The sequence below is a fragment of the Heterodontus francisci genome, chromosome 34, assembly GCF_036365525.1.
Source record: "Heterodontus francisci isolate sHetFra1 chromosome 34, sHetFra1.hap1, whole genome shotgun sequence".
NCBI classification, from domain to species: Eukaryota; Metazoa; Chordata; class Chondrichthyes; order Heterodontiformes; family Heterodontidae; genus Heterodontus; species Heterodontus francisci.
Window position 1 is genome coordinate 41,877,821 of NC_090404.1, and position 11,587 is coordinate 41,889,407.

The window sequence follows — 11,587 nt, forward strand, 5'->3', positions numbered from 1 at the left end:
GTTATTAATGTATACTGCAAACAGCAAGGGTCCCAACAGATCCTTGCAGTACAGCACTGGTCACAGCCTTCCAATCGCAAAAACTGTCAAACCTCATCCTCTGCCTCCTGCCACTAAGCCAATTGTGGATCCAATTTACCAAATTGCCCTTATTCAAGAAGGGTAGCAGAGATAAACCAGGTAATTACAGGCCAGTGAGTCTAACATCAGTGGTAGGGAAACGATTGGAAAAAATTCTGAGTGATAGGATTAATCTCCACTTGGAGAGACATGGATTAATCAAGAAGAGTCAGCATGGCTTTGTCAAGGGGAGATCATGTCTAACAAAGCTGATTGAATTTTTCGAGGAGGTGACTAGGTGTGTAGATAAGGGTAACGCAGTTGATGTAGTCTCCGAGGTCTTCAGTAAGGTTTTTGATGATGTTCTGCACGGGAGATTGGTCAAGCAAGTAAGAGCCCATGGGATCCAAAGTAATTCGGTAAATTGGATCCAAAATTGGGTTCGTGGCCGAAGGCAGAGGGTGATGGTCGGTGGTTGCTTTTGCAATTGGATCCTGTGTGCAGTGGTGTACCACAGGTATCGTTGTTGGGACCCTTGCTGTTTGCAGTGTACATTAATAACTTAGAGGTGAATAAAGGAGGTATGATCAGTACGTTCGCAGATGACACAAAAATTGGTGATGTCGTACATAGTGAGGAGGAAAGCTTTAGATTGCAGGATGATAGAGATGGGCTGGTAAAATGAGCACAGCAGTGGCAAATGGAATTTAATCCTGAGAATTGTGAGGTGATGCATTTTGGGAGGACGAACATGGCAAGGGAATATACAATGGATGGTAGGACCCTTGGAACTACAGAGGGTCAGAGAGACCTTGGTGTACTTGTCCATAGATCACTGAAGGCAGCAGCACAGGCAGATAAGATGGTTAGGAAGGCAGATGGGATACTTGCCTTTATTAGATGACATATAGAATATATGAGCACGGAGGTTATGATGGAGCTGTATAAAACGCTAGTTAGGACACAGCTGGAGTACTGTGTACAGTTTTCGTCGCCACAGTATCGGAAGGATATGATTGCATTGGAGTGGGTGCAGAGGAGATTCACCAGGATGTTGCCTGGGCTGGAGCATTTCAGCGATGAAGAGAGACTGGACAGGCTCGCTTTGTTTTCCTTAGAGCAAAGAAGACTGAGGGGGGACATGATTGAGGTATATAAAATTATGAGGAGCATTGATCTGGTAGATAGGAAGAAACTTTTTCCCATTGCAGAGGTGTCAATAACCAGGGGACATAGATTTAAGGTAAGGGGCAGGAGGTTTAGAGGGGCATTGAGGAGGAAAAAATCATCCAGAGGGTGGTTGGAATCTGGAACACACTGCCTGAAGGATTGGTAGAGGTCAGAACGCTCACAACATTTCAGAAGTATTTAGATGAGCACTTGAAACGCCATAGCATACAAGGCTACAGGCCAAGTACTGAAAAATGGGATTAGAATAGCTAGGTCCTTGATGACTGGCACAGGCACAGTGGGCCGAAGGGGCTGTTTTTGTGCTGTATCACTCTGACTCGATGACTCTATATGCTAAGGCAGAAATATTTTGTAGCACATTTCAATTACGATTTCATTCAGGATAGAAAGAAAGAGGCAGAGCTATGGAAAGAGAGAGAGTGATAGAGCACGAAAAGGAGAGACAGGGATGTAACCTGGATAGTATTTTAGGAGAACAGATTATGGAAATACAGGAACAGAGAAAGGTAAGAGACACAGAGATAAAGAGACAGAGAGGACACAAAAGGTCGGAAGGAGTGAATGTATCAATCTTTTAAGCATCTGATTTATAATCGTGATTTGGATGTTGCTGAGAGATTGTCTGTGAAACTGAGAGAGGGAACCCTGGACTCCGGTCTAACAATGTTCCTGCCTTGTTTATTAATCAACTCCCACCTACAACAGATTTATCTGGCTATGATCGAATTGCTGTTTGTGGGATCACGCTTTGCACTAATTTTGCAGTGTTTTCTGCATTGCAATGGTGTACAGCCCTATTTCTGTCTCTCTCCAGCCTCCTCTCTCTATTTCTCCACAGCCTTCTCTCCTTTTTTCTGTTTAAGCATTTGATAAATAATAAAAATGCTACAGACAGCGATGTGATTTGTTGTTATTATAAGTGGGAAAGAATGGGGAAGGAGTGGCTCCCATTTATCTGACTTTCATCACATTTCTACTTGTGGCATCTTGCTGTTCACACAATGCCTTCAGCGTTTTGGACTTTTCAACAATGGCCACACTTTACACATTAACTAATTGATTAATTTCACAGCATGAGGACTGCTTTCACAATGTTTGTTATAATTCCTGAATAATGCTTGTGTTTTAGGCAGTGAGATGCATTTTGATGTTCAAATGCAATGTGAAACAGCCATTTTAACTCATTTTCGAGCCATAGAGTCATTTACAACATAGAAGGTCATTCGTTGAGTTTCTGATTGTGGATTTCTCTCTATGTGTGTCTCTCTTCCTCCCTATCTTTCTCTCTGAATGAGAAAAATGGGAGAGTGAAAAAGGAGAAAGCGAGGGAAACAGTGCGTTGTCATCCTTTCATCTACGAAAGATGATCGACATGCAGCAAACAAGCCATTTCGGGGGGTGGGGGAAGGGGGGTATCTTCTCTTGGTTCACCTTTGCTAATGGCCATAAAAGCCAATCGTTGAGAGGCAGGCTCTGCCACAAGTGCTGCACATGAAGCTGCCACGTGATGCTGTGAGTTGTTGTGTTTGACATTGGCGTCTGTTGCCAAGCTGCTGCAGCAACTGGTCATCGTGGTAGTGCACACCAGTCCACAGGATGTGTTGCCATTTCCCTCTTTCGTCAGTTAGTGACTCACAAGTGCGATAGTCGACATTTAGGGCCTTCAGGTCAAGCTTGCAAGCATCCTTGAAGCGGAGCTTTGGGCGCCCACTGGTCGTCTGGTCCCGGCTACCTTGGTCCTTGGGTTTGCAGCCATCCTCTATCTTGTGGACTTGTCTGATCCACCAAAGCCACCTCTGTTTGATTAGTGCCAACACACTTGGGAGCTCTGCCTTTGAGAGGACTGCCACATTTGTGATTTTGTGCTGCCAGGATATACCCATAACGGGCCACAGACAGCAAAGTTGGAGATTATTGAGCTACTTTTTCTGGCAGTTGTCAATCACCCATGTTTCAGAGCCGTCGAGCAAGGTGTTGAGAACACAGACATGAAAACCATTGGCTTGGTCCTAATGGTCAGCATGATGTTATTCCATGCACCTTCCACAGTTGGACAAAAGTGGTAACTTCTTTCCCTCTGTGTGTGTCGAGCTCTGCAATCACGAGACAATTTATTTCTCACCGTGGAACCAAGGGAGGAGAATTTGCTAATCACTTTCAATTAGGTGTTATTTGTGTGATCAAGGCTGGAGTTTCAAAACCTTGTCTCATGACCCTGGTTTTCTTGATGCTTTTTGTCAAGGAGAACAAGTTACAGGCATGGGAAAGACAGTCCATGAGGCTTTGCAGTTGAGTTTCTGTGCGAGCGACTAGTATAGCATCATCAACATAGAGGAGTTCTCTTAGCAGGACGTGACGTGTTTTTATCTTTGTTTTCAGCCTTGAAAGATGTGGAGAGGCTGCGAGCCAGGAAGGTGCAGTGATAAAGTTGCTGGAAGAGATAGAGAGGGTGAAATATAGAGGTTACATCGTGTGCTCTGGAACAGCGGTTCTCAACCTTTGTGTTTCTGAGGCCCCCTCCCTCTCCACCTTGTTGTAAAAATATCTCAAACCCCCTAAAACACAAGACTTTTTTCTTTAGGTAAGAATGAGTGACACAGAGAAACGTATTTATTTATTGTTATTCCGCTCTGGATGAAGCACTTGTCCAAGGATACCTCGTGTCCAAACACACACACACTCTGCATTGACATGTTACAGCTGCTGACGTCTCCTGGAGTCAGAAATGAAATATTGTTGAGAACAATGTAAAGACTTTTTAAAATAAAAGACACATCAATAGCCCAGGGCTCCTTTTCTCTGTCACTCACTAACATTGACGACCTCTGCATCATTTACACATCGCCCACCGTAAACCCAGAGACTGTAAAGTGGGAACAGATTTAAAATGTGAGAGGGACTATTAGGTGCTGAGAGCTTGTCCATTGTCATGTTTATGCAGGTACCGGGGCTGCTTTGAACAGAGACATTCCAGGGAGCTGCTTTTGATGATCCGTGAACTTATTCCGACAAGGTCATTGTTGAGAACATTTACTGCATCTTTCAGCTAATCAACAGGGGAACAGTGACATGACCAGGCCCCAGTCTGTCCAGAAGCTGCAACACTCTCTTTAAAACTGCCATTATGGTGCTAATTACTTATCATTGTCCCAGGATTTATCTTTACACATCAGACCTATGGGAAGGGTGTGAGAAGGGAGTGGGGAGGGTGGTTTTCTATCCAGGCTGGGAGCTGGGCAATCACTGGAGAGCCCCAGAGACTGTGTCTCTCCCTCTGTGTTTAACCTGTCATTGCAATCTCTTTCTCTCCCTCTATTTCTCTCTGTGTCTCACCATCTGTTTATGCCTCATTGTAAAAACACAAACATTGGTGATTCCCCATCCCTTTTCTGTTCACTGTCCCCATACCCACTCAGCTCAGGATTCGTGTTCTGTACATTCAATGTCACAGTGCGAAGAAGCTGATGATTTCTTCGGGAGACCTTTTAAACTCACTGTCACAGGATTTACCTTTTTGCAAATCAGATCTTCTGGAAGGTGAAATAAAAACAGAAAGTGCTGAAAATACTCATATATAAATACATATAAAGTGTGCGGCACTGTATCAAATGCATTTTGAAAGTCCATGTACCCCACATCAACAGCATTGCCCTCATCAATATAATAAAAGTAAAACACTGCGGATGCTGGAAATCTGAAATATAAACAAGAAATGCTGGAAATACTCAGCAGGTCTGGCAGCATCTGTGGAAAGACAAGCCGAGTTAACGTTTCGGGTCAGTGACACTTTTTCGGAATTATTATTATTATTATTGTCCTCATCAAACCTCTCTATTACATCTTTAGAAACTCCAGCAAGTCAGGTGAACATGATTTTCCCTTAACAAATCTTTTGCTGGCTTTCCTTAATCAACCTAAATACTGAGTTAGGTGGCACATTGAGTATTCTGGAAGGGAGCAAAACATTACAAAGAGACATTGACAGATTTAGCGAGCAGAGAAAACAGTGACAGCAGGAGGTCAATGTGGGGAATTGTGAGGTCATTAACATTAGAGTCATGTATGGAACAGAGGAGACCATTCAGCCCATCACGTCCATGACAGTTCTCCACACAGTAATCCAGTCAGTCCTACTCCCCTGCTTGACTGTCGTCGCCCTGTAAGTTTATTTCCTTCAAGTGTCCATCCAATTTCCTCTTGAATTCAGTGATTGTCTCTGCTTCCACCACCCTCATGGGCAGCGAGTTCCAGATCATTTACTACCCACTGCATAAAAAAGTGCTTCCTTATATTCCCTCTGCATCTCTTGCCCAAAACTTTCAATCTGTGCCCCTAATTCTTGTACCATCAGTTAATGGGAACGGTTTTCCTTGTCTAACTTTTCCATGCCTGTCATAATCTTTTACACTTCGATTAAATCTCCCCTCAATCTCCTTTGTGCCAAGGAGAACAACCCCAGCTTTTACAACCTCACCTTGTAACTAAAATCTCCCATCACTGGAACCATTCTGGTAACTTAGATCTAAGGAAGATGAATCAGAATATTTTCTAAATGATTAAAAGTTAGGAACTGTGAAGGGACAGAGAGATTGAGGGTTTCATGCAGAAAAATCACTAAAAACTACAGGACTGGGAGAAAAGGAAATTAAAATGTCCAATGGAATATTTGCCTTTATCTGAAGGGTGAAAGTAATGCTGCAGTTATATGCAACTCTGGTTACACATCATCTGAAGTGAGATAAATAAAAGCAAAATACTGCAGATGCTGGAAATCTGAAATAAAAACAAGAAATGCCGGAAATACTCAGCATGTCTGGAAGCATCTGTGGAGAGAGAAGCAGAGTTAATGTTTCAGGTCACTGACCTTTCATCAGAACTGACAAATGTTAGAAATGTATAAGGTTTTAAGCTAGTATGCTGGAGTTTGCAAGTTCTCCCTCTGTCTGCGTGTGTTTTCTCCGGGTGCTCCGGGTTCCTCCCTCAGCAAAAGACTTGCATGTTGAGAGGTAAATTGGCCATTACAAATTGCCCCTAGTATTGGTAGGTGGTAGGGGAATTGAGGTAAGTTGGGGATGTGGTAGGAATATGGGATTACTGTAGGATTAGTATAAATGGGTGGTTGATGGTCGGCACAGACTCGGTGGGCCGAAGGGCCTGTTTCAGTGCTGTATCTCTAAATAAATAAATAAATAATAAACCGGGGATGGGGCAAGAGATAACAAAAGATATGTTTTTCTGGACAAGATCACAGAGAATAACTAACCAGTAGATCATGGCACAAAGACAAACTGTATGTTAATGGTGTGATGAAAGACAAAACGTGTGAGGTGTTCAGTTCTGGGCAGCACACCTCAGGAAGGATATATCAGCTGTGCAGGAGGTACACTGCACATTCACCTGAATGATATCAGGACTAAAAGGGTTAAATTGTGAAGACAGGTCATATAGACTGCGCTTGTATTTCATTGAGTATGAAGATTAAGGGGTGATATAATTCATGTAACAAAGAAGATTAAAGGTTTTAAGAGGGTCGATAAAGAAAAATGATTTCCTCTGTTGGTGGATTGCGGAATAAGATGGAACAACATTAAAATTAGAGCTGGGCCATTCAGGAGTGCTGTCAGGGAGCACTTCTTCACACATGTGATAGTGAAATCTGGAACACTGTCCCCCCAAAAAAGCTGCTATGGATGGGGATAAAATGAAAATGTCAAAACTTGAGAGTGACATATTTTTATTGGGTAAAGTTATTGGGATATGTAATCAACACTGGTAAAGGTAGTTGTGATCTGGATCAGTCATGACATAAATGAATAGACGAACAGGCTTGAGGGGCTGAATTGCCTCCTCCCACTCATACGTTCCTCTGTTTTACAGGATCACTGAGACTGATCCCCTGAGGCTCCTCTCATAATACCGAGACCGTCTACTCCTGACCATTATGGAGCAAGGGTTTTCAGGGTGGTCTAGAGAGGACAACAATCTCCCCTTCATAGATACATGATCCTGACTGTGAGGTGACAGTGCGTCTGGGAGAATGATGGGTGGACTCAGTGTGTGTTGTTATTTTAATGATAATCTGAACCTCAAGAAACAAACTACCCTCAGGAGTGAAATAAGGCTCGTTGGCTCTTGTTATCTGGGCTGTTTGAGCTGGACAAGGCCTGACCCAGCACTAACAGGACAGTATAAGTCCACTGGGAGATGACATAAGGCTGAATTAAGACTCAAATGCATCACTTTCATGAAATAATGAGCTGAGAAAGGGTTCATTAATAACCTTGTATTAAAGAGCCTCAAGGGAAGTGTAATCATAATATGGTCGTATTTTATATTGAGTTTTAAAGTCATTTAGTTCGGGACAATACTGCGGTCTTACATCCAAACAAAGCAAACTTTGCAGGATGAGGGGCGAGTTGGCTAAAGTAGATTGGGACACTATGTCAAAAGATATGATGGTTGATAAGCAAAGGCTTGCATTTTAAGAATTAATACATAATTTGTAACAAATGTGCATTCCTTTAAGTCACAAAAATCCCATAGAAAAAGTGGACCAACCATGGCGAACAAGACGAGTGAGAGGCAGTATTAGATTGAAGGAAGAGACTTATAATGATCCCCAAAAAAGTGGTATGCCTGAGGATTGGATGGATTTTAGAATTCAGCAAAGGAGGATCAAGAAATTAATAAGGAAAAAAATCTGAGTGCAGATTAACAAGAGACATAAAAACAGATTGTAAATGTTTCTATACCTAAAGAAATAGGAAGAGTGAGAGAAAGGAAATGTGGCCCCATTAGAGAGAGAGACAGTGGAAATTGAAATGGGGCAGAGGGAAATGACAGAGACATTAAACAAATGATTTGTATCTGTCTTCATGGTAGAAGACACAAAAACATTCCAGAAATAGTAAACCAGGTGTCTAGTGAGAATGAGGAAGTGAAAGAAATCAGTATAAGTAAAGAAATAGGAATGGAAAAATTAAAGGGACTAAGTGGCAACAAATCCCCTGGACCTGACAACCTTCATCCTCAGGTTTTAAAAGAGGTCGCTGCAGAAATAGTGGATGCATTGGTTTTGATCTTCCAGAATTCCATAGATTCTAGAGCGGTTCCCAAGGATTGAAAGGTAGCAAACAGAACCTTACTATTCAAGAAAGTAGAAAGAGAGAAAATGGGGAACTATCGGACAATTAGCCTCACATCAGTTGTCGGCAAATTGCTAGAATGTATTGTTCGGGGAAATGGTAACAGGACACTTTGAAAATCATAATATGATTAATCAGAAGCAACATGGACTTGTGAAAGAGAAATCACGTTTAACAAATCTTGTAGTTTCTTGAGAATGTAACTGGTAAGGTGAATAAGGGGGAAGCAGTTTTTCATTTGGATTTTTAAGACGCAAGAAGCATTTGATAAGGTGCAGAGGTTATTACCCAGTTAGGACTTATGGTGATTGATTTAATATATTAGCATGGATTGAGATTGGTTAATAGACAGAAAGCCGACAGTAGGAATAAATGGGTTATTTTCAAGTTGGCAAGCTATAACTAGTAGGATATAGGAAGGATCAGTGCTTGGGCTTCAGCTAATTACAATCTAAAGAAATGGCTCAGATGAAGGGATTGAGTGTAATGTATGCATGTTTGCTGATGATACAAAGTTAGGTGGGAAAGCAAGAAATGTGGAAGACAGAAAGAGGCTTCAGAGGGATACAGACAGGTTGGGTGGGTGAGTGGGTAAGAACATGGCAGATGGAATACAATATGGTGAAGTGAGACGTTATCCACTTTGATAAGAAAAAATATTTTTTTTTAAAAAATTTTTAATTGAATGTTGAGAAACTGAGAAATGTTTGCATTCAGAGGGACCTGAGTGTTGTTACGATCAAGGTGGGAGTAATGCACTGTTAATTCAGTCCCACTGTGTCTCCGGTCACAACATTTTAGTAAAGTTTCCCACCTACTGGAAATTAGACAAATTAAACACTTTATTTTTTCCCCAAGAATAAAGCACAAAAAACAAGATTTTTTCAAACAACAGCAAAATTAACTATTTATTAATAAACTAAATCTTAAACACTAATGGGATGTATCAATGCATTTATATAAAAAAATAACTTCTTATTCTTCCTAAGCCTCATGCACACACACATACATTCAAAAACCAGTTCACTGCGGAGAAAGAGTTTTTGGTGTTCAACTGTTTCTTCAGAATAATAAAATCGTTGGTGGTCTGGTAGGATATTTCCGAATCGGTGAGGTGGCCCAGAGTTGAAATGTCAGAAGCCACTCAAAGTCTCTCCAGGCAAGTTTGTTGAGCAGTCTGTGATGAGTAGACGGTCGTGGCAATTCGTCAATAGCAGGCGTCACACAGATCTTTCAGCAAAAGGTGTAGCAACAGGTCTACTTAAATTTTAAAGTAGCAGTCCAGCAATAGTAGCTTTCTTGAGATTTCAGGATCTCCCAAAAAGCACATGAGTAACAGGAATCACTCTTGAGGCAGAGATTTTTCAGAGACTGGAGGCAATAGGAATTTGCTACCTTTAACAATGCAAGGCTTCCTCTCAGCAAAGGAGCCTTTCTCCACAGGCAGCAGCAACTCCTCTTTGTCTGGGTCTTTTCCTCTCCAGGCAGAACACAGACACAACTCAAATGTGGAATTTCGTTCTCCAGATGCCTTCTTTCAATGGAAAGGCCTTTTTCGAGTCTGCCAAAGAACACAAGTCCCAGCCAGTTTGTTCTGCCTCCTGCCTGCCCAGTGCTGATCTTTCACAAAGTAAAGTGAAATTGAACTCTTAACAATGTCATGTGACCTATCATTTTCCTTGCTGTTGTTGCTTGGAAACAAGTTGCCTTGGAGACTGTTCCCCACACAGTTCAGCATTCAATTATCTCAGTCTTGCAAAACACAGAACTCCAAGTTTTTTCCATTGTTAAAAGCAAAGCACATGTAACAGTGTCCTTGTACATGAATCACAGGAAGCTAACATAGAGGTACAGCGAGCAATTAGGAAAGCAAATAGTATGTTAGCTTTTGTTACAAAGGGATTGGGGTAGAAGAGTAAAGAAGTCTTACTACAATTATACAGGACATTGGTGAGGCCCCACCTGGAGAAAAGTGTGCAGTTTTGGTCTCCTTACCAAAGGAAGGACATACTGCCATTGAGGGAATGCAATGAAGGTTCACTCGTCTGGTTCCTGGGATTGTTCTATTTATTCATGGACTGTGGGTGTTAATGAACTGACAAGCATTATTTGCCCATCCCTAATTGACCCTGAGAAGGTGGTTTTGAGCTACTTCCTTGAATATAACTGAGTGACCAGCTAGGCCATTTCATAGTGTAGTTAAGAGTCAATCACATTTCTGTGGGTCTGGAGTCAGACCAGATCGGGTAAGGACAGCAGATTTCCTTCCCTGAAGGAAATTAGTGAACCAGGTGGGTTTTTAGGACAATCTGTAGTTTCATGGTCACCAATATTGATCCTCGTTTTTTAATTGCAGTGGTGGGATTTGAATTCATGTCTCAGCATCATTAGTCCAGGCCTCTGGATTACTATTTCAGTAACAGAACCACTATTGCACAGCAACCCCCGCTACACTCCATCTACTCCTTTGAGGAGAGATTGAGTAGATTAAGCCTATATTCCCTGGGGTTTAGAAGAAGAAGATGTGATCTGACTGAAACATAAATCCTTAAGGGACTTGGCAAGGGCGATGCTGAGAAAATGTTTCCCCTGTCTGGGGAATCTAGAACACCGGGTCACAGTCTCAGGATAAGGGATCAGACATTTAGAACAGAAATGAGGAGAAATCTCTTCACTGAAAGGGTTGTGAATCTTTGGAATTCTCTTCCCCAGGGAGCAGTGGATGCTCAGTCATTGAGTATATTTAAGACAGAGATTGATAGATTTTTGGGTACAAAGGGAATTAAGGGATATGGGGATAGTGCGGGAAGGTGGAGTTGAGAAGATCAGCCATGATCTGGGTGAATGGCAGAGCAGATTCCAAGGGCCAAATGGGCTCCTCCAGCTCTTATTTCTTATGTTCATTAAACCTCAGTCTGGTTCCTCTCAAGCTGCTGAGTGAGTTAATTAAATCTTTCTCGTCAAACCACCAAGATACCAGATGACAAGTCATACCCGAAACATAATTTATTGGTTACAAATCACAACTTAGTTAAGTCTGGACACACAGACACTTTATAAACATGTAGAAACACATTTAAATGTAATTAGAGTTATCCAGCAGTTCAGCACTTCTAGTTAGAGTATTTCACAAAACAAGTAACAAAGATTAAACAGGCGATTCAGTGATTGACTGTAAATCAACACTCATA